A 27306-nucleotide genomic window follows, 5' to 3' on the forward strand; every position below is an offset into this window, starting at 1 on the left:
TTTACTATGAGACAGTGCATGCAAATCCACGTCACGTAAAACGTGCATGCAAAAACACGCAGACACACTCAATTGCAGTAGCAAGTCACCCACCCACACATTTACACACACACACACAAATGGACATACGCACTCCACCTACACACACAGGGTTCCATCTGTCTGTTTCTATGTTCAGGACTATTGATTCCTGTTGGTACACACACACACACACACACACACACACACACACACACACACACAAACACAAACACACACACATAAACGCCCAGGAGCACATGGAGCTGCCAGCTTTGTGGAGGCAAGTATTTTTAGACTGCGTTGGTAGTAGGGTTGTGGTGGTGTGTTTTGTGAGTGTGTGTGCCTATGTTTGTGTGTGTGTGTGTGTGTATGTGTGTGTGTGCTTTCCTGTGTCTCCCATTAGAGAGTCCCACTCAGACGCTATAGCCTCTATCAAACGAACTGGGTAAAAAATGGGGGAAAAAAGTGGAGAGCATGGTTTATTATATAAAGATATACTATAGTTCTCTCTCTGTATTGCTGCCTCTCTCTCTCTCTCTCTCTCTCTCTCTCACACACACTTTTTCTCTCTTTCTCTCTCTCTGGAGGCTCTCTACCACTGCAACAGCCGTATTAATGAAGCTACATTACTGCTCTAATAGAAATCCATGTCTGCCAGTGGCTGCACTCACACACACACACACACACACACACACACACAAGCACACGCATCTTTACATCTGCTGTTTCTTTTCTCTTGCAAGCTCACGGACAAATGTACACACACACACACACACACACACACACACACACACACACGCACACGCAGAGCCAGTTTATGAGTGAGCCAGCCCCTGTGGGTGATGTGTCATGTGTGGAGGACACACGGGTCCAGTTTGGGCACTGATTCTATTCTAAATGAAGCAGGAGTTAGTGAATTATTGAAACGCCTGCCCTCCTTTCCCCTCTCTGTCTCCATCTCTCTCTCTCTCTCTCTCTCTCTCTCTCTGTCATCCCTCTTTCTCTCTTTTATTCACTCACTCACACGCGCATACACACACACACACACACACACACACACACACAGTCGTTCTCTTTCCTTGTCGCCTGCCTTCTCTCTCTTTCTTTGTCTCCGTCTCTCTCTTGGACACTCTGTCTTTCTCTGTCTCTTCATTTCTATTCTCTTCCATCTAACAGTGAGAAGTAGTAGCTCTGTGTGGGTGTGTGTGTGTGCGTGTGCGTGTGTGTTTGTACAAACTGTGAGTGATGTTGGTTAATCCAGTAGTGTCCTTGGGGACAGATTTGGCCCATATTACAGCATGCTATTACTGTGTCTGAAATCTCCTGTGCATTGAGCCAACCGTTATTTACTGCCACGCATCGTCCCACCTCTTCCACTAGCATTTGTTTATGAGACTCCACCCTGCTCTATAAAAGTGAGAGAGAGAGAGAGAGAGAGAGAGAGAGAGAGAGAGACAGAGAGAGATTGTAATTTAACACCGAAGGCATGATTAAATACAATAGTCCCATTTATCTATGAGGTACGACAGTAAAAAGCACACACATGCACTCTGCTCCCCGCCCTCATCCAAACACGCTCACCCAAGGTCAGGCGAGCCCCCCGCTACACCACATACCACCCACTGGTAATGAACGCTCAGCAGTCACTGACACCTAGGACCCGGCTGGGGGGGGAACGCTCTTAGACATATTCCTCCCTCGCTCCCCTCGTTTATCAGCCAGCGCTTATCGCTGACAGCGGCCGTGCCCTCTACTTTCTCTCCCCTCCTGTCACAGAAACTTCCGGAGAAGTGTCCGGACAGGAAGGGGGGGGGGGGGGGGGGGTACGAGACGGCGGGCAGGCTGGCGGGCAGGCCGGCAGGCAGGCCGGCGGTTATGCCAGCGGTTATCTGTTGTCGGTATAGATTTGGGTGTCGTTTGTCAGTAGTTGGTGCCAGTTCAAATGAATAGATGGTCAGATTTTGCGGTTCAGTTCATGGCAGCAATTGTGTCTTTTTTTGTCTGCTTATGTTTTGGCTCTAAAGAAAGAAAGAAAGAAAAAGAAAAAACCAAGATGGAAAGAAAGGAGAAAAATCATGTGCTCGGCTGATGTATGTCCTTTCCATGATCGTTCTGTTTGCTAGTGGTCACCTTATACTACAATTACAAAGATTGCAATCAGATCGGAGACATATGATTGGTCAGTCTCATGACATGACCAATCATATGTCTCGAAAAGTTTTCTCTCCCACTCTCTCTTGTGTCTCTTTTGTCTTTCTCTTACCCTCCGGCTCTATCTCTGTCTTTCTGTTTATTTTCCCTCGGTTTTTTTAAACTCACTGTCTCATATATTTTGGCCCCGACTGCCCTTGTTCCCTTTTCTTCTCTTTTTCTGTCCTTGTGTTTTGCTGGGGTTCCCATACTGCATCATGTTACTCTACCATTAGTCAACTTATAGTTTGCTTTAGTAATGTCTGCAGTTGAATAAGAAAGCATCGGAATGATACTATCCATCAAGTAGAATAGTGAAAAACTACCTCTATGGTCATGTAAAAGTTTGTTCCACTGAAATGAACCAGTCAAGAGCAACATTAACAACAGCAAGCCTGAATGTGTTTGTGTTCCAGAGAATTTAGTCTTGCTTCTCTCTCTCCACCTCTCTCTCTTTCTCTCTCTCTCTCTCTCTCCCTCCATCTCTCTCCATCTTTCCTCTGCTTCTCTGCCACTGCTTCCTTTTCTGCTCTCTGCTCTTCAATATTGATATGAGCTGTCATTGGTCCAGTTATTTATGAGGCCCCTCCCTGGTATTTTTCCATTGGCTCAGGCTGTACATCAGAATTCTTCTGTAGTCAAATCGAATCCAGAGCAGCCCGATTTTCAGTTGTATGGCAGCCTGGCAGGGTCAAAAGCAGAAGGGATACATGTATGAATAATATGAATTGCACATCATCATTTTCATGTTTGCTTATGCACAAGAATGGGTGTTTTATAGACTGTTTGTTTGCTTGCTCTCTCTCTCTCTCTCTCTCTCTCTTTCTCTCTCTCATGTTCTCTCTTTCTCTCTCGCTCCCTCCCACCTAGAATTGCAGCCAAGGACTCTTTCCCATAACCTTTCCAGACCTGTGTGTGTGTGTGTGTGTGTGTGTGTGGGTGTGTGTGTGTGTGTTTCTGTGTGTACAGAAGCCTTAAATGAGAGACAGATCGTCAGACATGTAAGCCTAGTATACATGCGCACACACACACACACACATGCACCCCCCCCCCCCCCACACACACACACACACACACACACATACAGGCCTCATTATGCAGACCCCAGGGAGCTGTGTAGGAACTATTTCCTGTTTGGGGTTAGGGAGCAGGGGAAGTAGTGAGGACGGAATATGACGTAACACCAGCGGTGGTCTTCCTGTGTGCTGTCCTAGAGCCTGGGTGTTACCAGGACTTTAGTTTTCCATGGTCATTACTGGACCATGTGTATAACTGCCAATCAGCCCAGTGGATTGAGGTCATTCAGTCCTCCAGGTCTATCCCATAGTGCAACACACACCCAGCCTTCCTGGTTCAGTCTTCCTGTTTTGAACTGGACCCACTGGTTGTGCATTGCACTGTGGGATAGGCTGTGAGCAGTGGTTGACCACAGCTGAGGAGACTAATGCACTTGGTGTCATTTCAGTCACATATTAGTGTGCAATGGTGATGTGGCTGCATATGTGTAAGTATGTGCAGTTTTGATAGAGTTGTATAGAGCCATAGCTGTTGTGATAGAGTAGTTTAGTAGGTACCTATTCTTTGTTCAGCTTACTTAGGCTCTCTATTTTCCTGTTTTGTGAAGGTGTGTGTGTGTGTGTGTGTGCATCCGTGTGTACGTGTCAGCGCGCCTTCCTGCACCTCGGTATGTGAGGTGAGGTAGTGAGGTGTTACATTGCCTCTTTTTGTACCAGGTAACTTCACACTTCGAGGGGAAGTTACTGGAGCGCACATCCTCCACGCTATTCCTGCTTTTCAGCACTGTGGGTGTTTCCTACCTGACGAGCCGCAAGGAGAAAACGAGGAGGAGACGGTGTCAGCACCAGAGCCTGAACCAGGGAGCTGAGAATTCACACCAAGTGCAGTATGTGTTCTACCGCCTGCTTCAGGCTCTCCAGACAGAAGTATCATACCTTATTAATCCTTCCTGTTTGGAAAATGGATTGTCTTTCAGGAGTACAAAGCCTTTACCACAGTGGTTAAGGTTCAAAGATCTCAAAGGTTTTGAGATATTTGAGACAGGAATCATATTAAAACTGGGATTGAGAACTTGGAAGAAAAATAACCCTTTTGCAACCATTTTGTAAATATCTGAAGCTGACAAATATTATTAAATCACTGAATTTTTCTAAATACTAAGCAATACGTAGCAGAACAATGTTGCATATAACCCACAGGGCCATATCAGCCATACGAGTGGCAAATTAAGATTCATTTTCAGTAATTATCAGCGATGAGTGAGGAGATGCTGCGGAAGATAAGTTGGACTTCACTGATACAGCAGGCAGGATGTGCGCTCCAGTGACTTCCCCTTGAAGTGTTAAGTCACCTGGTAAAAATAGAAGCAATGAAACACCTCGCTTACTATATGGATCTTACACATTTCACCTTGCAAAAACATGGATCAGCTGACACCCACGCTCACACACGTATATACATGCAAAGATATGCACATATATGTATATGAACACAGGTATACTCAAACTTCACATGCAAGACCTCACAAGGGAAAAAATATATAGTGTGACACTGCGGGTGGCAGTCTGCATACTGAATAGAAAGCGGAACGTTTATCGTGCATGCTGGGCAGTTTATTAGTCAATAGAAACACTGGAGTTGGTTAAATTCAATTTAACCTAGATTCAGAATTGCCAAGAATAAAGCATTAAATAGCAATATAAGTTAAAAAAAAATCAATTCACATATTTCTATATTTATCCAACTTAATGGCAAAAAAGCAAAGTTATTATCCAGTGCCTCCTTCCATCAGCTGTTTGAAAAATGCGCCTTGTAAGCCAATCAGATCTTTGCAGGGCAAAACGTGAATAATAACTGATTTCTCCCAATTGAAACAGGCACAGATTGGTCTTCCCTCGCCCAATTTCACCTGCTACAGACATGAATTGTGCTATTGACAGGAATTGTGACAGGTGGAGATAATCGCACATAACTTTTCACACAGTCACACTTTGCACAGTCCCTTTTCAGAGCTCAGACATTTGAAAAGGGTGATAAAGTCTCTGGAGGGCGCATTTAAATCTGGGAAGCCGACTGGAGGCAGTGAAAGCAGCTCGGCCATTAGGTGTGCCTTATATCAGAATCGTCAGTGATTTACATCGCTGCGTATAGGACATGTACTGTATGTATTCTTGTGGAATGATCTAGGATTACATATTCTAATGCTACAGCATGACCACCTTTGCAAAAGGTAGTCACGGTAACAGAACACATACCATAATTTGATCCAATTTGGAAATTTTCAGGCTTGATTTGCAGTCCTTCCATTTTGTTGGACTGATCAGTTACACATCGATAGCAGCAGGGAGGGCAAATTAAGTATGGTCATTTAATAGCAGCTCTAGCTATAGAATGTAGAATACGGTATATTCAGAGAAAATCTGACACCGGTTACCTTAAATAGCTGGATCGCCATGCTTTTCCTCTCCATAGCAACAGTTCACTGGCGAGCACTGACGGGAGTTGATGTGGAGTGGATTCTGTCAGCACCTTGTTTACTCAGTGAGTGTGTGTGCACGCGTCTGTGTGTCTTTGTGCGTGCATCTGTGTCTGTGTGTGTGTGTCTTCCTCTGAGTGTGTGTTTGTTTATTTGTGGTTGAAGAGTTCCAAGACATTGTTTGTTTGAGTCCATCTCTGTGGAAACCCAGATCTAGGAGTGAAACAGCAAGGCTTTGGCTCCTGCTAAGCCGGCTAATGAAGTCTACTTTCTGCTGACAGCTGTCAAACCATAACCACATCGTTATGATAAGGATTTGCTGTTTGGTTGGTATGCTTGTATGTGTATGTAATTATTGTAAAAATGTAATTATTTATTGTTGAGTGATTGTACTGTCTGATGTATTTATTTATTGTACTGTCTGCTGCAGTGTGTGTTTGTGTCTTGGTCTTTTTGTCCAAGGCTGAGTGCCAGAGCACAAGAATTTCATTGTGTTTTTTAATTAATTTTTTTTTTTTCACGCAGATGACAATAATGTTGACCTTGAACTTCTAGATTTGTTTTTGCAATAATACATTCATTCCATTTATGAGGATGAACGTATAGCAGCCTTGATACATACAAAAATACAGTGTATACACAGTATGGACTGTACTGTACTTCGCTCCATTCATTCGTCATGTACATGAACCCAGGCACCCAGCTACTGTAGATGACGCTGAATCTATTTGTGGCTGCAGGGTGGACACAAACACACACGCAGACACACACAATGTAGTGTGAGGCACAGCGGGGGTTGCAGCTCTGCAGATGGCGGGAGCCGCCCACACACTGCCAGTTGTTATACAATGTGTATTGTATAACAGCGGAGAGCAACAGGCCCCCTCCCTGTGCATGTAGCTACACCACACACACACACACACACACACACACACACACACACACACACTCACCTATCCAGATACAAAAACAGATACACACAGACACTGAACATTCAGATACAGACATGCGGTCATGCACACACACACCCACGTACGTACACACACACACACACAAGCATGCCGCTCTGTTTTTCTCTTGATGAACACTTTAGTACGCACTTTATCAGCCACTCAGCCAGCCGGCCAACCAGCCAGTCAGCTTTCCAATGCCAGTTTGTCAGCCAGCCAGGATTGCAGTCACCAGGCCCTTCAGAGAGCCAGATATTCAGTCAGTAGGCCAGTCACCCAGCTATTCAGTCAGTTAAGTATTCAGTCATCAGTCAGTCAGCCGGTCAGACAGCTGTTCAGATAACCAGCCAGTCACCCAGTAAGACAGATATTCAGACAGACAGATATTTAGTCACCCATCCAGTTTTGGGTGTATGCTTCTTGGGGTAACATGCTTCTTGCGTTAGTGTTATAGATTTATTTTTGTGGTAATTAGTAACTTAACTAGTTTTTCAATAAACTGGCCAATTACATTAGTTGCTCAATTCTTGAAATCCATCATTAGTTAGCCTACTTTTTAAATATGAATGTTGTTAATTTTGTTTTTCTTTCATATTGTTTAATTTTTGGTTTGCACAAACAAAAAGTGAAATTCCCACTGCATCGCGTGCAGACAACATGCTGCTAAACCCGATCTCAGTATGTTTGTTATGAATGGGATTGGCTTACTGTGTGATAAACCCAGCAGTAGTCTTGCTTTGCCAGAAAACACACTCATATCACCACACAACAATCAGAGAGAAACATGGGATGGGCTGTGTTTCTGTTTCTTGTTGTCGCTATATATTTTTTTTTTTTTTTTTTTTCTGTTTGTCTTTGACTCAGTCTTTGCTCACTGGCTCCCCTGTTTCATCTCGACTTCTCTTTGTTTACTTTCTGTCTGCCAGTGTCTCTTCCAACTCTTGTGTCTTTGAGTCACTCTCTGCATATCTCCTTCTTTCTTTCATTATTTGTTTCTTTCTCTCTCTCTCTCTCTCTCTCTCTCTCTCTCTCTCTTTCTTTCTTTCTTTCTTATTTTAGCCTCCATTTAGTCTTATGTAAGTCTATCACCATATAAATGGGACCATCCTAACCTCCCATGAGGATAAACTATGATCTTTGCCACTGCATGTTTAGTCAATGCTTCAGCTTGGCCTAGATAGTTTTACTGTCTCTATCTAAATCATAGTATGTGCTGAGGAATGTAACCTTTTAAACCAATTTCCCCATGTGGGGAATGAGCAGGTGTGTGTGTGTGTGTGTGTGTGTGTGTGTGTGTGTGTGTGTGAGACAGTCCAGCTCTTGACCTTTGTCAAGCACATTCCATTCATCTATGGAATGCGGTAGATTAGGCTCTGCACTTTTTCATAGGCATGAGACAGGTTGTAGTTTTTCTACCGATGATGGAAAACAATGGACTACAAGATCCATGGTAATGTAATTACGTTCCCCTCCCTCCCTCTCCCTCTCTCTCTCTCTCTCTTTCTCTCTCTCTCTGTCTCCCTCTCTCTCTTTTTCTCTCTCTAAGCCTTTCCTTTTCTTCCCCCATCCTTTTCTCTCTGTCTCCATTTTAGTGTTCTCTACCTCTCTTGCTCTCTCTCCATCTCCCTCTCTCTCTCTGTTCACTTTCCTCCCCCCTACCCTCCATCTCTCTCTTCGCTCTCTCTCCCCCATCATTATATTTATAATAAATATAATAACCTTTATTTATATAGAACCTTTATAAAAACAGAGTTTACAAAGTGCTTTACAGAAAACAAGAGAAACAAAGCAAAAGACAGACAGACTGTAGTAGAAAACAAAGGGCAAGAACACCAGATTAAAAACAAGAAAAACAATTACATAAAGGCCAGTTTATAAAAGTATGTCCTGAGAAATGATTCCAGAAAAAGACACTTACTTTACTAGCCTGATTTCCTCTGGCATTTTCCGAGGACTCCAGGCTGCATTCTGGCTCAAAAGGGGTTAAAAGATCTGACATGTAGCTATGTGCCCGGACCTGGATGAGCTTTGAAAGCGATCAGTAAAATCTTCAATTCAATTCTGAAAACGGCAGGTAACCAGTGGAGGGAAACAAGGACCGGAGTGATGCGGTCTCTGCGTTTGGCGCCTGTCAAAACCCTGGCAGCTGCAATCTGTATGAGCCTTTGACTGAGGCCGGAGTGGAGGGAGTCGCAGCAGTCTAGACAGGAGAAGATAAAGGCATGGGTGACCTTCTCCAGGTCGGCAGAAGATAGGAAGGGTTTGATTTTGGATGCATTTCTCAGCTGAAAGAAACCGGACTGCATTACCCTCTTCACCTGCTCGTCAACGCTCAGGTTGCTGTTGAATTTACACTCTACACCCCGAAATACACAGAGTCCTAGTATTATAAAAGCTCTTTCAGTCTACTCCTGCTATCATATGACTGTGATACAGTACACACACACACACACACACAAACACAAAGTCGGTGCATGGACAGCTGGTATGCACACACATATACACTACTGTTAATGCACATTGTTTTATCTGCTAGTGTGTGTATATTCATGCCCGTGTGTGCATACCAGCTTGTGTGTGTGTGTGGGTGTGTGTGTCTGCCTGTGTGAGCCAGCCCAGCCCAGAGCAGCATGTGATGATGTAATGAGAGACTGAGCAGAGCAGACTGCGGAATCCCCTAAACACACACACACACATACACACACACACACACACACACACACACACACACACACACACGCGGGCTGGGTCTGTTGTAATGAGAGTGAATGGAGCATATAGGAAAGTCCCTCCAGTCAAACACTAGGTTTTCTCTTCATTGGATTTACTGCTGTAAATTGTTGTAGTGGTCCCCTTCTGTGCTCTAGCCTTCAGCCTACGCTCACACACAGGCATATGGACACACACACACACACAAGAACACACACACACACACACAGTGACATACACACACAAACACTTGTAAGTGTATATTTTCATTCTTTCATATTTACTCTTTATCTTACTCAATGACAAAGAGAGGGGATGTTTCAGCTTCATGACCATACCTTGGACTGTCAGAAGAGGTGTGTGTGTGTGTGTGTGTGTGTGTGTGAAAGACAGACAGTGAAGGAAGCAGGGATGGATGGAAGGAGAAGACAAATGGAGAGAGGTAGGGAACAAGTGAGGAGTGGAAAAAGCGAGATAGGGTGAGTGAGAGAGAGAGAGGAGGAAGAGAAGGAAGAAAGGAGACGATCAGAGATATTTATGGTGGGAGGGAGATAGGGAGGGAAAGATGTACTGTAGGACGCAGCTCACCAGGCTAGGAGGAGAGAGGGAGGAAAGGAAGGATGGATGAGAAGACCATGTGTCTCTCTCTCTTCTGTGTGCTTTAGCAGAGAGGCAGTGGAAGGGACGGAGGTCTTTGTTCCAAAAGCCACTAAATATTACACAAACCTATCATCCAGTTATTGTCATTTGACTGACATTAATCATCAAAATCCCTGCTAATTTAGCCAACTTCCTCTCAAAGATTAATAAAGGTAATCTTATCTTTAACTTAATTTAATTTTAATAAGCAGTTTGACACTGACATTGAGAGTGGGTGGAATAAAAGAGGGGGAGGAATTGAGGCATGAATGGATGGCAGGTTGCAATAAAAGAAGGATAGGGAGAGAGGATAGAAAGACGTGTGGAAGGTTAGACAGAGGGAGGACAAAAAGGAGAGAGGAAATGGTAAGGGGGATGGAAAGGAGAGAATTACAGGGCTATAACATTGTGATGATTATCATATAGGGAGAGAGAGAGAGAGAGAGGGAGAGAGAGAGAGAGAGAGAGAGAGAGAGGGAGAGAGAGAGAAGCACTTAATCTGTATGTAAGTGCAGTGTGTGTGTGGGCGTGCATTATGTTTATGAACTCAATAAAAAATCAGCACCATTCCAATGAACAGGCACATAAACACACACACACACACACACACACACACACACTAAGTGCCACAGAGGAGTTCATGGCAGCCAGCCATAACGACCTTCCATCGGCCAGCGCCCAGCCATAGTAATGATGTCATCCTCTCTACTACACACACACACACACACTCACTCACACAAACCCAATAATTGTATCCCTGCATTACACTTATCAGTACTTCAATCTTTTACAGCACTCACAAGGTCTGCAACACAAAAGCCCACTATCCTTTAGAAAAACAAGGGATAAAGATTTCAAGAATATCCACATAGAAAGGTTTCATGAGAGGGTTATTCTTGGATGTATTATATGGTAAGTATATGGATATTATAAGTCATTGATAGTAAAGTGTAAGGTGTAGACATTTTAGAGGGCATTTGACGTGTAAAACATAAATAACTGTCCATCTTCACATAAAGTGTAGTACATTTATTGATTCTGATCCTGATTTTTGTCTTGGTAACTTTTGTGCAGAGACATATAGACTTACAGAGTTTGTGGTACAAGGACCTCAGTGTAATCTGATATTGCAAGTCAACATACTATGGACAGTAGACTATGTACATTTAGCATTTCATGTTCAATAAGTATGTGCATTCTAGCAGCATGGCTTACATTCCAGCTGCAGCAGTAGAGGGACGTGTCGATACAAAAGTTAACAAGGCATGCAAGTTAGAATGAGATGCATGAATATATGATGAGCAGGGGAGAACATACATGTCTGAGGATGAACAGTTGTGCAGGGTGCAATGTCTGAAGTCACTGACCATTTTCATACCTATTTTCCAGTGGCTGTGAGCACAGCCACTCACAAATATTTCCATGAATAATTTTGTTATATAAAGTAATTGATTCTTGTGGGTAGTTAGCTTAGGATTCATATGAACTTGGTTTAGAATCATTAACACAAGCAGAAACACTTTCCATCTTCAGTACAAAGCCTGTCAGGCTACATGCTACTGTGTGCATGTGTGTGTGTTTGTGTGTATGTGTGTGCAAATCCTTCAGGTCAATACTGTTTGCAATCCAATCAACCTTGACTTTGGCATCCAGCCCCCTGCCTAGCAGCACTTTATCACCTCACACACACACGCGCGCGCACACGCACACACACACCGTTATATATATACCACCACATCCTACATTCACATAAAGCCTTAGAGAAGTCAGGTTGACACAAACTGTTGTATTTGTGTGGAAGGTACCATTTACATGTACAACATATTTACCTTTTCTAATGTAATGACAAGAAATACAAGTATGTTAGCATCAGTTGCAGTGTTGCTAATAGCAGTACATCTGTGTGTATGGTTGGTTAGAGTATTATAAGTATTATAACCCTTTGAATATAGAGAGGTTTCACACACAGACACTTACGCATACATACACATGCTGAGCAGCCATGCCTGGTGTTGCTGCCATAGGTCATAAGTTGTTCACACGTAGGATTGCAGAGTACACACACATTTACTTACTTGCACAAACATGCACACACACACACACACACACACACACACACACAAGTTCAGTAAGTGCAATTATTCTAACTGCTGTGCCTGGGAGTGACTCATTACACACAAACACGTACGCCTGAACATGCCCTGAGTACACACACACACACACACACACACACACACCTCTGAACTTAGTGTGTAGCCGAACTGTTCTGTAATGTCGTGTAGCTAGATACAATTACTGTCAGAGTAGCGTCAAACCACACACACACAACCACACGCAGCAGGAAAACTCAGTATCAACCCGCACGAGTGCCTGCATGCAAATATGTGTGTGAATGTGTGTGTGTGTGTGCGTACATCTATGTATGTGTACGTGTGTGTGTGTTCAGCTCCCATGTAAATGTAGCGGAGTCCTCAAAGACAGCGGGGTTATAAATAGACGTGGCTCAGTGTGTGACTGCCTGAAAGAACCCACACTCTTAAAGGGACACGACACCCATTAATCTGCCTCTGTCTATTCGTCTGTCTGCCCGTCTTCAACATCAGCTGCAGTGTGCGACTAGACCCAGCTGCTGGCTCAGTGTGGCAGGCTTCAACAACAGAGTGGAGTTTCAGTAAGTTGGAAAAAAAATCAACAGTTTATGTGCTTATGCCGGCTTCTTCTCTTCAACGCACCTCTTCTCTCTCCCTCTGTCTCCCTCTTTCTGTCTCCCTCTTTTTCTCTTCTTCTTCTCTCTCCCTTTCTGTTTCTCCCTCTATCTTTCACTTCCTCCTAGTTTTGCATGGTGTACTGCTACTGAAAAAGTACCTTGGTACCTGAATTGAGAAACTGTAGAATACGGGGGGTTTTTGTTCACACTATTGATACTCTGTGTTATTTATGTACATAAACACACAGTTGCTAACTTTAGCTTGTATAAAATTCACACCACAATTCTCGTAAAAACTGATTTACATACAGATTAAGTTTCATCAAATTGTGACACTTTGGGTGGTGAAAATTTGGTATAATGGCATCCCTGCTTCTTGCCTTTCTCTCTCTCTCTCTCTCTCTCTTTCTCTCTCTCGGTCTATCTCTCTGTGTCTCTTTCTCTCTCTCTCGGTCTCTGTCTCTTTTCAAGTTTTTTTTTAATGGGGTTTGTGCAGTAACTTAGAGTACAATGCATCGCTATCAACACACTGGATTACATCAAAAATTGACTGTGCACAGTGGCGAACGCCCTGTCAGTTAACCAATTGAGCGTGGAAATGGGCTGTGTGTAAAACATCCTTGGAGTGTTCATTTGACAAGTGTATTCACCGCGCAATAGGCCACACATGAGTAAACTGACTCAGTGGGGTAAAGTACAATCCTCAAAGATGGGGTAGAAGGTGGGAGGGGTGGGGGGGGTGGGGTGGGGGGGGGGGGGGGGGCGAAAGAAAAGAAAAAGAGCAAGTGACCGACAGAAAAGAGATAGACAGACAAAGCAACAGAGAGGGAATGTCAGCAATGAAAAGACAGAGTGGGGGAGACGAGAGAATTACTGTAAGCAGTTTGAGAAGAGAAAGAGAGACAAAGAGAAACTGCGTGTGTGTGTGTGTGTGTGTGTTGGGGGTGTGTGTGTGAAAGAACTGAGGAGAAACAAAGTTAACAAGGCATGCAAGAACATTATTTCCCTAGACCAAGCAGCCTGGTAACAACCGCGGCAAATAATGACTCCGACTTTATCAGCCGTGCAGATTGGTGATAAAGCCATACACAGCACACATTTTCACGCTGCCGGGTGAGACTCATCTTCTAAGCCGTGAGAAGAAATAGTGTGATATTACCGTAGGTTCGGTTGTGAATTTGCTCTCAGGGCAAAGATGCAGAGAAAGAGCGACCTTTGTCGGTTGTGGTGTGTGTGTTTGTGTGTGTGTGTGTGTGTGTGTTTGTTTTCTTTATTATACTGCTTTTACTGTATTTCAGTAGTGTTTCATTGTGGAACAGCAGAGAAATTTATAATAAAAATGATATCAAAAGTGGCATGAACATGTGGTTGCAGTCATGCTGCACCAAGACTTATTTTAGACATGGAGGGCAGAGGATGATGTATTGGGGTGTGTGTGTGTGTGTGTGTGTGTGTGTGTGTGTGTGTGTGCTTTACAAGAAAACAGTAACAGCAAGAACCTGGGATGATCTCTACTTTAATATAGAGCAGGGTGTTGGACATAGGTCTGATACCTATTGATACCTATTGATTGGAAATTAACAAATGAATGAATAGATTCAACAGCATAAATCAGTAGCATGTTTTTGCATTGATGCGGCGCCTTCTGCCTGTCATTCAGAGTTCTAATCTCTTTAAAGAAGTTTCCATACAGACTTGCGTCTCCTCTACTGTGAAGACTCAGAAATTTGTGAAAGACTCGATTCTCAAGCTAGATTTTAGACTAGTAGTTTAGTTTTAAAATGTTGTCTTAGTGGGATTAGCTTGAAATCACATCCAGTATTTGGAGTGTGGGCTTTTATCTGCTCCACTCTGGCTGAATGCACATACCAGAATATTGTAAGCTGGTTTTGCAAACATATCTGACTGCTATTCGTCCTGCAGCAGTCCCCCCCGTATCTATAATACATGTAATCTCTGTCTGTGTTATTCCTCTCCCTCACCCTATTTCATTGTCTCTCTCTCTCTCGTTCTCTTTCCGACTCAGCTTCTCTCTCTCCCTTCGTCTGTCTTTCTGATTCAGTTTCTAGTGTATCATTACTTTGGTTCAGAGGAGGGGAGCACAGAGCTAGTCTCCCAGTAGGGTGTACTTAGTGTGTGTGTGCGTGTGTGTGTGTGTGTGTGTGTCCCACCAGTGCTGGTAGGAGTGTCTCACGAGTGCTGTATTAGTCTTTGAAGATCTTTGAAGGAAGGAGAGAGAGAGACACTCAGACGGGTTCCTTTTTCTTTTATCATGCCCGGCCCGACTCAGTTTCTTCATTTCTTCCTTTGTATTCTGTCTCTTTCTTTTATTCATTCTCTCTGTTAGCGCCCCCCCTCCCTTGTCTGCCACCACAGTTTTTTTCCTATCTCTCTTTTATTTTTTTCTTCTGTCTTGGGTTCAAAGAGGATGTGTTTTCATTCTGCAGCACACAGAGAGGGTCCGTGTATACAAGTGTGTTTGTGTGTAGGTTTAACTGCTTTTGATATTCTTCAAGTAACACTGCAGCCATCGACACAAAAGGGGTTGGGTATCCACATTATAAAGTACCAGGCATCCCATTAATAGTGTGTGACCCGCCACACAGCCCATACTTTACATTTACATGCCAGGCATTTAGCTGACTGACTTACAATGAGAGAGCATCAGTCTTTTACTTGGGGACACATGACTGTTGCATGACTCAAACCTGTGGCCTTCCCATTATGGGATGGTCACTCTAACCACTAGGCCACACTGCCGCCCCATTTATGAACTGGGCCACATTCAGCAAGGGATTTCATACTATTAACTACTGGATTTTTTTTGTTTTATTATGGGTGACCCCAGTGGGAATCAAACCCCCTGACCTTGACAGTGCCATATTCTACTCATTGAGCTATGCAGGACCACCTTATGCATATCGGGTATTTTCTCTGCAGTATCACACAATTACAGTCCTTATATCAGCCACATATATCTAAACACATTTATATGCGGGGCCACTGACCATCAAATCATTGAACCACCTTTCTTGTTTCCCCGTTCATGAAAAACAGCTAACATAATGAGTGGATTTACAGTATCACTAATAGAAGGGTCTCCAGCTGTTAAGACTGTACCTAACTCTTGTTTACATTTCATGAAGTGTCGGCTCAAAATCCATCCAGTGGAATCTCAAAATCCACTTTTCCTCTCCTGCCGACCTGAAACCAGACTACCTTCGTCAATGTCTTCCTGTTTAACAGCTACAGCATGAAAAAACTGCAAGAGGAGATGCTGCTTTTTCATGCAGATCTTTTTTTTCATAATATGTGGGTACAAAATACCACCACACTGTTTTCGTACCCCCATAAGCTCCTGTGCAGTCAGTGTCAGTGTCTGCAACCCTTTTTGGCTCTTGGTGCTGTTTGAACCCTTCTGAAGAGCCCATTAAGATTTGGCTCCTCGGGTGACATCAGAGCAGGGTGAGCCAGGATTGGTGCATGCTTCAGGAAACGCCCTGGGAGGTTTTTGTCACGTGAGGTTAGCAGTCTGTCTCCTCCATTTACTTCTCAATGGGTGGAAATCTGAGAGCCATGTGTGTGTGTGTGTATGTATGTGTGAGATTGGTACGTAAACTGATAGGTCGCATGTGAGAGCTTGAACAGCCTATCTCCTTACAAGTCATTGTCAGAGTTGCTGTGCTATCTAGCTACTGGATCGTAATCAGGAGCGTTACAATGCTGGCAAAGAAGCTATGAAGGAGGGCTTTTAGTGTGTGTGTGTGTGTGTGTGTGTGTGTGCATGTGTGTGTAAGAGACAGAGAGACTGAGAGAAAAACAGTGAGAGAGAAATCAACAGCCAAAAATGCCTAAAGAAATATCACGAATGAATCCTTCCTATTTAGTACATGACACAACACAGATATTGTGCGATAGTCACATAGATAATCACTGTTCTCATGCCAGATGTAGGAGACTAGTCAACTTTGTTCAGCATTGGAAATGGTAATTACACAGCAATGCCTGCTACTTAGTAGTCAAGATGGGAGCCAGACTGTTGTCACATGTCTAGCTACTTGTGTGTGTGTGTGTGTCTGTGTGCGTGCGTATGTGTGTTTGTGTGCACGTGCCTGCAAACGACAATCTGCTCGTTTGTTTGTGGGTATCTGAGAAGCAATATGGGTATGTGTATGTATTTGTGTGTGTGTGTGTGTGAGAGAGAGAAAGAGACAGACGGACAGGCAGACAGAGACCGATAGACAGATAAAATGCGGTCTGTGTTCGTGTGAGGTAAAGTGTTTGGGACGACAGCACATGTACGTGTGTGTGTGTGTAAATGAGACACGTGTTTGTGTGTAGCGTGTGTGTGTTTGACAGGCTGACAGCCGCAGGACTGAGATCACACACGCACACACGCGCGCACACACACAGCGGCAGGCTCCAATTGTCTGGTTGCCGGGCAATGAGCTCACGGCAGTCGACCATAGCAACCCCTCTCTCCATCAATCAGCTATAGAGTGCTCTGCTCTAGTAATGATGTCATCACACACACACACACTCACACACACTCGCACAGACCACACACCACACACAAACACTTATCTCATCCTCTCTGTTTTGACCTTGGGCTGCCCATAGATGTCAGTTCCGTGTGTGTGTGTGTGTGTGTGTGTAGACTACAAGAGGAATGAGTGGTGATTGTTACGGCCTTGCAAAAATATTGCAGGGGAGGATGCAACCTGCCTATGATATCACATACATAAATCTCTCACACATAACATTACACACACACTTTTTCACACACACACACACACACACACACACACACACACACACTACATGTTGTTCAGACAGTCCGGTAACCATGACAAATATATATTTTTTTACTAGAATTTATGCAGGGAAGGTTGTAGGAGCACCTTTGCGCTTTTTTTTTGTTTTGTGCAACACTCTCATGGGGTGACACAACTTCACACCTGCCAGACTCCCAGCATAACAAGTCTTCCTCTGCTGGCCACTGAGCAGCTCTGTTCTCTGTCATTTAGAGACACATTACAGAATGTAATGTGTCTCTAAATGTGTGAGTGTCAGTGATGCATCTACCCTCTACAGCTAAAGCCAAGTCTACCAAGCCAAAGGTGGTGTGTGTGTGTGTGTGTGTGTGTGTGTGTGTGTGTGTGTGTGTGTGTGCATGCTGTAAGAGCCTCAAGGGTGCAAACAACACATGTGTACTGTTTTTTACATGTTCTGTTTTGCCATACGTTTGTTCAGTAGTCAGTGTCAGCATTTAACCATTTAGAATTAGCATATTTTCTTAGGTGTTCAACAGTTTAGCCATTTAGATAAAGCTCAATGCTGCTTCTACTCTTTCTGATGTAGGAAATGGTTGAGCCAAGGTATAAGGTCACCAAAAACAATTTTAAGCACACTTAATAATCAGCCACACAATATTGGTGCAGAACAGTAAAGATGTACATATTTAAAAGTGAATGCAAGCATTATATATTGACTAAGACGGCAAAACAAAAAACTTAATCTAAAACAAATCTGAATCTATGAAAAAATAAAACCAAAAAATACCAAAATGGGGAAAAAAATGAAATAAATTGAATAAATCGGAATTTGTTGAAAATTAAAACTAGAGATTTCACAAGGTCTTAAGTGAATGTGGCTGTGAAAATGAGTTTCCTGGAACCATGTACACACACACACACATACTGACACACACAAACTGTGAAACTTATTTACTTGGAATAACACCTAACTGTGCCTACACACATGCATAGACACACACTTGTGAAACTAATTACTTCAGGCTGATGCACATGCAAACACACACACACACACACATGCACACATTCCTCGGGTCCAGCTGTGTCTCTGCCAGGCACTAGGGCAGGGGGCCAGCACAGCGAGGTGAGGAGAGTGGCGAGAACGCTAACTGGCAAATCATTGGCCAATTAAAAACGCTCAGCACTCTGTGTGTGTGTGTGTGTGTGTGTGTGTGTGTGTGTGTGTGCGTGTGTGTATGTGTGTTCTTGTTTGACTGCCAAGGAGAGGGTTGGCACAGAAAACACGCTTCCTATTCTCTCAGCATGCCCTCTTAACGCAGGAGCGTACACACTCACACACACATACAACCTTGGCATTGTCTTATCCCATTGTCTTGTATTTGTGACAAATGAATGTGTGTACTTGAGTGTGTGCGCTTGGGTGTCTGTGTATGTGTGTGTGCGTGTGTGTGTGTGTGTGTGTGTGTGCGTGCATGTATGTGTGTGTGTGCTCCAGTTACACAAAGGTAGAGTTGTATAACCTTGCAAAGTACAGCTTGAACAGGACACCCTATCCTGCCTGCTTTATTATATGACAGGAGACATCAATATGAATAGAAGAGGTGGGTGTGCTCATGGGTGTTGACACAGACAGAGTGGTGTGTGTATGTGTGTGTGTGTGTGTGTGTGTGTGTGGGGGGGGGGGGGCTATGGGATCAGCTCCTGCGTCACGACATGGAAATGAATGTGATTGTAACAGAGACTATTGCCGTTCCTATATTTACTTATCTATCTTTTAACTGCATGATCCTCATCACTGCATAGTACACACTCGCCCATGCACTTTCAGTACACCCACCACAGACAGTGACCTAAAATAGCGCAGTCCTCTTTCACACGGAGTGGGTGAGAACTTGTAACCTGCGTCCATTGAGCCACGTCAGGCTATAGACACTTCTCAGCCGCACGCAGTAGCATGATGATCCTGCCTCTGGCTTGACAGCAAACCCCCCCCCCCCCCCCCCCCTCCTATCATCACAACCTGGGCGGGGAATGGCTGCGAATGGTGTTTGATTGGAAACAGGGGGGCAACAGAACAGAGAGAAGGGGAGAGGGAGGAGAGAGAGCATCGGAACTGTGAAAAAACTGACCTTCCTTTCATGCTTTTCTTGCTTTCTTTCTTTCTTTCTTTCTTTCTTTCTTTTTTTCTTTCTTTCTTTCTAGTCTAGTCTAGTCTTGTTTATTTATATAGCCCTTTATCACAAGCATGTCTCAAAGGGCTTTACATAGCATCATATACAGTACATGTCATATACATACTACATAATATATACACATGCTACATACACATCATATACTGTACATCCTATACTATGTCATGTAGGTTACATACTTCATATACATACTATACAACATATACTGTCATATACATCTTTCTTTCTTTCTTTCTTTCTTTCTTTCTTTCTTTCTTTATTTCTCTTTATTTCTTTCTTTCTTTCTTTCTTTCTGTCTTTCTTTCTCTTTCTTTCTTTCTTTCTTTCTTTCTTTCTTTCTTTCTTTCTTTCTTTCCTTCTTTCTTTCAGTAGTAGACACAATATGATATCAATATTGGATCACATAGCCAAAATCGGTATGCAAATGAATATGAAAAGTAGATCAGACTTTTTTTTTTTGAAACTGAACCTCACACAACTGCCACATGGAAAAAATAAAACCCACACTCCCAGTAACAAAGCAAAGGCGTGTGGAATGATGGATAAAGGATAAGCGGATAAGTGAAGGACACTGGTGTTTCCAGACATGTGTGCACCCAAGATAACATTCCTGCCTGCTTTGAGCACCTTGAACCTCAGAAGGCTGATTCCTCACTTGTGGAATGGCAGTTATGTCAGATTCAAGGAAAATGGGGTTGTGGTTGAGGAAGGCATTTCCCTTACGTTACAGTGACGGTCAGTGACTCCGTCTGTGCATGCACACACACACAAACATGCAAACACACACACACACACACACACACTCACTGCATTCTTCTGCCCCGACCAACCAAACAGCTGTCAGACACTACGTCAGCCCCCAAAGCATTCTGGGGGCCAACGCCAGCAGAAATCAGCTGCTCATTATCTGCTGTGTGTGTGTGTGTGTGTGTGTGTGCCCCTGCGTGTGTGTGCTAGTCTGTCATATTTATGATAAATGATGAGCTGTGCACTATAGGAAATGTAAGCGCTCGCAGAATTACAGAAGTATTTCCAAAGTCAATGGAAAGAAAAAGTGAATGCCAAAGGCCTTGTGATTACCATATTCCCATACATCTCTTCATAATAATTAAACATTTACATATACAGACATAGAAATGCGACAAAGATTGGATATGCAAATCGTGAATGTTTAGACGGTTTTCCACTTAAGAACGTTGAATCACTCTTCTAACATCTGTGCCTGTTTGTAAATTTTAACCTATAAAAAGCGTTGGTCAGCATTTCCACCATCTCTCTAAAGAGTTGGACCAGTCTAAACCATTCTTTTCTTTTCACAACTCAAGAGTTACTTGGTGCTTGTGTGTGCTTGTTTAAGGAGTTGCAAGAAACACTTGTTTAAGAGGGGAAATGCAACCTTTGGAGGCATTTTGTAGGAAAGCTTTTGCTGATGCTAGCGTTGGAACCTAGTACTTGCGGTTCCATAGTCTATAGCCACTTTCTATGAAAAGACTTTGACTCCGCAGCGCCAAGCGAAAATTGTTTGTATAATACAGTAGGCTCTGGATTTGGCAACGGCCACAGCGATTGTGGGAGGACAACATCTTTTGACTACTCCAGGCAAAGAAAAGAAGAGAAGTGAAAGGACTGCGCACACAAAAACACATGAAGTGACAGTTAAGTGGAGAAATGTATTCATAGGGTAATCACGCTAGCACATAGTCAAGTACACACAAGCACTCACACAGAGGACACTTGTTAGGCATGTTCATACCACACACACACACACACACACACACACACATACAAACACAAATGGATTGCGGTTTTGCACACATTCACCCACTGCTGCTGTTGAGAGTGACAGACAGACAGAGGACTGCAGGTCAAGAGTGGAACTCGCTCATTCAGTCACTCCCTCACTGTGGAACTGGGCTCAAACAGTCATGTGACCCGGCAGAGTGTTCCCCACCTGTTCACTCAGTGTCAGTCCCTCAGCTCGATGCCTGGACATGTATAAAACATTCAATGCTTCACCTCTGTGTGTCACAATGAGATCGACTCTCTCTCTCTCACACATATAAACATACGTAGGTACACCACAGAGAAACAATTCAAAGGGCATAGAGTTTGAACAGACATAATGACAGAAAATAAACACACACCCAAACATATGCACACACACACACGCGCACACAGACGTACGTGCACGAACACACACGCGCATAGCCTACACACAGTGCACCACTGGAGCTGTCTGCTCCACTGTGCTTTGCAATTCAATCAGCCTTTCACTTGATGCGGTTTACACTGAACCATTCCTGACTAATTTAGCCTGTCTGATGTCTGGATTGGACTTGATGGATGGAGACGCAGTGTGTTTAGCGGTGTGTGTGTGCGCGCGTGTGTGTGTGTGTGTGAGAGAGAGACTGATAGCATAGGCGTGCAAGAAGGGTAGGGGGGTGGGGTGGGGGGGCGAATGCACCCGCCCTTCTGTCCTAGGTGCTCTTTTCAGACTGAAACACCAAGATAGAGTTTTAAACGGGCATTGCTAACACTGATCACCTGAGGAGCTACAAGCTAAAAGCGGCATATAACCAGTCTGCTGAGCATTTATACTGCAGTATTTCCACTATCAAACCTGGCACACACACCGCACTTCTCTTCAACAGCTTACATGGGCCAGCAGTGAGCATTGAAGGCCACATGAATGTTTTATTTCTCTCTAGAAAATCTAAATCAAAGAAAGTCACTTGCCTCCTTCAGTTATCCAATCTGTTCAGAAAAATATCTGCAGCTCCTTCAGACCAAAAAACGGTCAAAATTGTGAGAGATGCCAAACTGCATTGAGAAGAGCCTGGAAACACAAACCTAGGCCTACATCTATTTAAATTTTTAACACGAACTGCATGATTTCTTTTGGTCTGAATATGGACCATATGGACCATTTAAAATAGTATGCCAAACTATCAGAGTATCAGAATTCCTCTTCACTTTCAGTGGCCTAGTGCAGATTCACATGGAATTCTTAAGGGCTTTGCATTGATAGAATAGTGCAACTTGTTGAAGAAAGTGGAAATGCAATTACTGAATAACAACACTGAGAATTTTGTATAAACTGACTGACATAATGTAGAAATACTAATACTGGTTGAGTGCTTTCTTATATGGAAACATGTGGAAACATATGGAAATATATTTCTTAGTTTCTGGAAATTGGAAAATGAAAATGGAAACTAACTTGCTAAACAACAAAACTACTTTAGTAGTGTCCTATTTGATATTTCAGTTGTTGAATTACAATGTATACCTGTAATTTTAGATTGGATTAAAGAAATGCAATTATTATTATTGCATTTTCTCCCTTGAAAGGGTATGCACACGCCACTGTACAAAACTCACCAGAAATGAGTTTTTAAAAGCAGATTTTCAAAAATGTCTCCCCCCTAGCATTTCTGAGGAAGTGCCCTTTTAAAGATCATTTCTATGGCATTTCTGCTTTATTAGACAGTTCACAGTGCAAAGAGACCGAAAACATGGGAGAGAGAGGGATGTAACGAGCAACAAAGGTTCCAGGCAGATTTTGAACCCCAGACGGTGCAGTTGCATGGCAGGCACCTTGGCCAACTGAGCCACTGGGACAGGACAGTTTCCCTTTTAGAGACTTTGCTAATCACTAATACCATCAGCGTGCTAATATGCCAGTTGTTGTCAGGGAGATCTACTGTATCTTCATAAGTGATACAGCAAGACCTTCCCTCTAAAACTGACATTTTTGAGTATGCAGTAATCTGTAATGAGCATCAGGCAGCAGCTTTATTTTAGGTAGAGTTTTGAAATGAAACCCTCACTCACCAGCCGTCTGTCCTGCTCTCCCCTCCCTCTCCCTGTTCTCCTCCTCCTTTTTCGCTGACATTTTTCAGCTTCCCATACTCCCCGCTGTGCCTGGCTGGCTGAGCCAGTGTTGTCCTCCCAGCCAGTTCTATCTGCCTCTCCTCCGGCACCATCTGTTTCTCTCTCTCTCTCTCTCTCTTACACTCACTCTTTCTCTCTCTGTCTTCTTTACCTCTCTGTCCTCTCTATTCTCTCCATCTGTCTTGCTTTCTGTCACCTCTGGATCTCTTCCCCTCTTCTCTTTAAATCTGTCTTCCTGTCCTCCATCGCTTTTTCGCCATTTGTCACTCTGTGTTGCCTCCCTTTCTATCTCTCTCTCTCTCTCTCTCTTTTCTTCTCATATCTCCATCCCTCTCTCTCCCTCACCCTTTTAATACCATATGATGGATTCCTTTGCCAGTTGGTGTCTGGTAATCCGCGGCCGCAGACCCCCGTCCATCTCTTTTCCTCTCTCTCATACTATCTCTTCTTTTCTCACTCTCTTTCTCACTTACACACGGACACACACATACACACACACAAATCTCCTAAGTCCATGCAAACCTTACTGCTTTCTATGGGCAGCCAGGATAGCGGCAGCTCTGTGTGTGTGTGTGTGTGTGTGTGTGTGCTTGTGTGTATGTGTGCATACGTGCTTAACTTAAGCCCAGTGCTTTACTGTAGCCCACCGTGGAAACATATTGATTTTCCCATGTCTGCCATACCAGACATTCTCTCTCTCTCTCTCTCTCTCTCTCTCTCTCCCTCTCTCTATCTTTATCTCTCTCTCTCTCTCTCTTTCATTCTTTGTTTTTTTGTGTGTGTGTCTCGCTCTCTCTGTGTCTGTCTTTCTCTCCATTATCATATCTCATTTCCACCATAGTTCTCAATCCCTTGTAGAATAGAGTCATTGTGCATGACATAAAGAGTGTGCATGGAATTGTATATCCTGCGTTTAATAATTTATTACACACGCACACATACACACACAAAACCAACCACACAATTCCCCTCTCTTTCTTTCCCAGACCATCTTCTTCCCTAGTCTACCTTAAAACACTTACCCACACAAAACCACACACAGCCACACACACTCCGATCAGGTAAGAAGTAGGTCAATAGGATGTTTGAGGATACCCCCCACCGCCCCCTACACACACATACATATACAGCAGCTGAAGAGCAGTGGGGAACATGTATCTCGCATCCCCGTAACATCCCCATCATTCTACCACAACCTTCCTAATTAGTCCCACTGAGTGTGTGCACACTGCCGACAATCAGCCAGTCTGCCTCTGATGCCGGTGTGTGGGTGTCTGCAGAATTCAGCTTCTTGCACGTTTGATGTCTTTGAAGATGCTCTGGTGTTTTTGTGGATACGGCAGGTCCTGTTTATAATGATGACCTTTGTTTGTGTAGCACTTTTCAAGATGGAGTTACAAAACGCTTTGCAGGCAATATAACCGTAGTAAATGAAAGTACACAATGAAAGATGCACAGTGAAATGTCAAAGATGATTTAAAGGCAGGGTTAAAAGGGATAAAACAGGCAAATGCAACAGGAAAAATGGGCAGAAAATTGCTTAAAAGCCTATTTAAACTAAAAAAAAAATATCTATATGACTTTTCATGGGTCTTTCACAAAATGTCAGAAAAGTGCTTCCTTGTGCATTTAGGCTCTGACCCATTTCAGCGTCTGTTATGGTGACATAACAGATATAAGTAATAGCCTACGCTTTCAACCAACCATTTTTTACTTATTATCTACAAGATAAATTGATCTATTTTGTCCAGAAACACACCTATTTCTTTATAGGTTGCAGGCCTGTACAGTCAGTCAATACACTACACTTTTTCCATTTATGTGAAAACCCCTTTTATTTTATTTATTTTTTATTTTAAGATTTATTTGGCAGGGACAGTACACATCAATCAACATTTTAGTTCACACTTCAATGTAAATGTGTCGGAGTTAGCCAAGAGGCTAATTTACATCTGTAGTCCCCGGGCAGGTCAACAACATAACAATTACAATAAAGTTAAAAAAGAAGAAAACAGCACATTATGTCAGGAAACATTAACAGTACAGCAGCATTAAAAATAATCAGTAAATGCAATGTCCACACTTAAATAAATGGAGGTGGTACACACAGGAGCTGGAGATTTAGTTATGGGTACAGCTCTGGTGTTCTTTGAGCCAGTTTTTCAGAGTTTTTTTGAACAGTCCAAGGGTAGTGCAGGTCCTTACATGTGTGGGCAGAGTGTTCCAGTGCTGTGTGGCTCAGACAGAGAAGGCTGAACGTCCAAAACTACTCCTTCTAAACGGAACAACGCAGTCCCCTCTGGATGTGGACCTTGTGTTTTATGCCACCATGTCCACTTGCTGCTGAGACTTCATGATCACACAACACAGTGTGTACCAGTGCATCCCATCACATTGTATGTAGTATGATTCTGAACTGAGTGTAGAGATCCTGCACTGAAATTATAGGGAAGGCGAAAAGTGTTTTCCCTAGTTTAGTTATTTTCTAACTTTTGTTGTCTCCCTCCACCAGGGAGTGCTGAGTCCTTGAGTCAAAGCACTGCATTCTGGGATAGTCTGGAACCCTCTCCATGGGCTGTACCACCCGCTGACAAACCAGGGGGGTCTGGAGGAGCTCTGTTGAATGAGGTGAGACTACACACTCCCAACTACACACACCCCCACACACACCAATTCTCACTTACCAACACTCACACTCACACTTCACGTCGACATCATGATATTCGTGTGAAGGACGGCATTCTGTTTTCCACTATAGCACCTTATGTCCCTTAGGCCTTTGTTTTCCCCTTGCCACATGGGCCACTGATGAGGTGTAGCACCCCAACACTGTGTTGGTGGAGATGAGACGCAAGCTGGCTCTGCGGGTAGCTGGAGACCGACTATAGATAGCTGTTCAGAGTTCAGTTTAATTTCAGGTTATGCTAGATAAGCCAGAAGGCATCGATTAATTTCTTACTGCTGAAACTGATTTTGTTTTTTGAACAACTGCCTTGCATGTTGGTATGCCAACCTAAGAGATGTTAGTCTTACCGTCATTTTTAATTTGATCTAATGACTTCTGTCATTAAGGCCTCTTCAGTCCTGTTCTCCATAGCCAAGAGCCTTGTTTTGCTGATAAACCTGTCACACTAACCGCAGCACAGATTCAAGTGAAGTGAAGTGCATTCGATTTTAATTCGACTGAAGTGGGAGCTCATCGCAAGTACAGCCTGCACTGTACTGAGCTGCTGCACATTGCTACAATATGGCTGGGTCTAAATTGTTAATAGTGGTTTGCTCTCCTAACCCCCTCCTCTGTTTTATTCTATAATGAGTTTGACAAAGCAGTACGGCAGATGACTTCAGATGGAAATCCGTCACCCATTCTTTCAAATCAGTGCATAAGGGGTAAAGGAAAACAGTTGGGAAGATAAGGAGGCATCATTAAGATACTGAGATGAAGCTGGAAGGCCTCGGCTAACTGAGGTAACTGAGTTTGTTCCCTGCCTGAGCTGTGATTGGAGGAGAGGGAATTTTGAGGGTAAGGGAACGCTAGTCTGCCTGGTGACAGTGCTTTTGTTTACGAAGCTGCATCACAGCTCTCTGTCGGAGCAGCAGTATTTTCACGCATAACACCTCCAGGAACGAGTTAGTGAGGAGTCTTCCTGGGAGGATGTACACCTCCTCAGCAGAACCGAGAGTGTCAGGGAAGAAAAACAGTTTTGAGGATTTATCATAGTTGTTTCTCGAGCCT

General features: G+C 43.5%; 1 protein-coding gene across 2 annotated transcripts in view; it reads left to right on the forward strand.

Moving 5' to 3' along the window:
- Positions 1 to 27306, forward strand: part of atxn1a (ataxin 1a) — a 96533-nt gene that overhangs the window by 40067 nt on the left and 29160 nt on the right. Inside the window, exons 1-2 of one of the 2 annotated variants that reach the window (XM_071901572.2) lie at positions 12542 to 12673; positions 26083 to 26198. The gene's annotated coding sequence lies outside the window, so the exon portion shown is untranslated. Of the gene's footprint in view, positions 1 to 12541; positions 12674 to 26082; positions 26199 to 27306 lie in introns of those variants that run through there. The other variant, XM_071901571.2, reaches the window with a different exon arrangement.

The sequence above is a fragment of the Centroberyx gerrardi genome, chromosome 19 (assembly GCF_048128805.1).
Source record: "Centroberyx gerrardi isolate f3 chromosome 19, fCenGer3.hap1.cur.20231027, whole genome shotgun sequence".
Taxonomy (NCBI): domain Eukaryota; kingdom Metazoa; phylum Chordata; class Actinopteri; order Beryciformes; family Berycidae; genus Centroberyx; species Centroberyx gerrardi.